Here is a 478-nt window from a genome sequence, read left to right as displayed (position 1 = left end):
GCGTGTGCGTGTGTGTGCATGTGTGTGAAGTTAGTTTCTGTTCGATGGACTTTGCCATCGCTATGTGAATGTGAAAGGGGACATGGATGTAAACTGCAATGTGACTGCAGGGTGGTAATTCTAGTTGAATTTATGATTGGTAGGGTCAGACAGGCTGGTAGTATGGTAGTTGAGTCAAGTTGACTCAAAACCTCGTCCTCAAGTTGTAATAATACTGGCAGCATTTGCAACAGATGACACAAGATTTGTAAAGCACATTATCTGCTATTATGTCATTGTAAACGTGCATCATCTTGAATGTTACCATCGTTTAATCTACAAAGTCAGTGCAGTATGTTTTAGGTTGCTGTCCCCTGTATTTCACTTAATTGCTAAATGTTATATCTAAATAAAATCATACATTTATAGCTGCTAGGGGCAGTCAATCTCTTACTAAAGCCAGTCCAGAGAAGAGAGAAAACATCTTTTCCATGGAGAA

General features: G+C 39.3%; 1 protein-coding gene across 1 annotated transcript in view; it reads left to right on the top strand.

Annotated features, from left to right (window-relative positions):
- sh3gl3a (SH3-domain GRB2-like 3a) overlaps window positions 1–478 on the top strand; it is a gene marked incomplete in the record, with an annotated part of 43,249 nt that overhangs the window by 33,525 nt on the left and 9,246 nt on the right.

The sequence above is a fragment of the Morone saxatilis genome, unplaced genomic scaffold (genome assembly GCF_004916995.1).
Source record: "Morone saxatilis isolate NCDOM2014 unplaced genomic scaffold, NCSU_SB_2.0 Contig11, whole genome shotgun sequence".
Taxonomy (NCBI): Eukaryota; Metazoa; Chordata; class Actinopteri; family Moronidae; genus Morone; species Morone saxatilis.
Note: the sequence above shows the minus strand (reverse complement) of the source record. Positions and strands in the feature narration are given on the sequence as shown.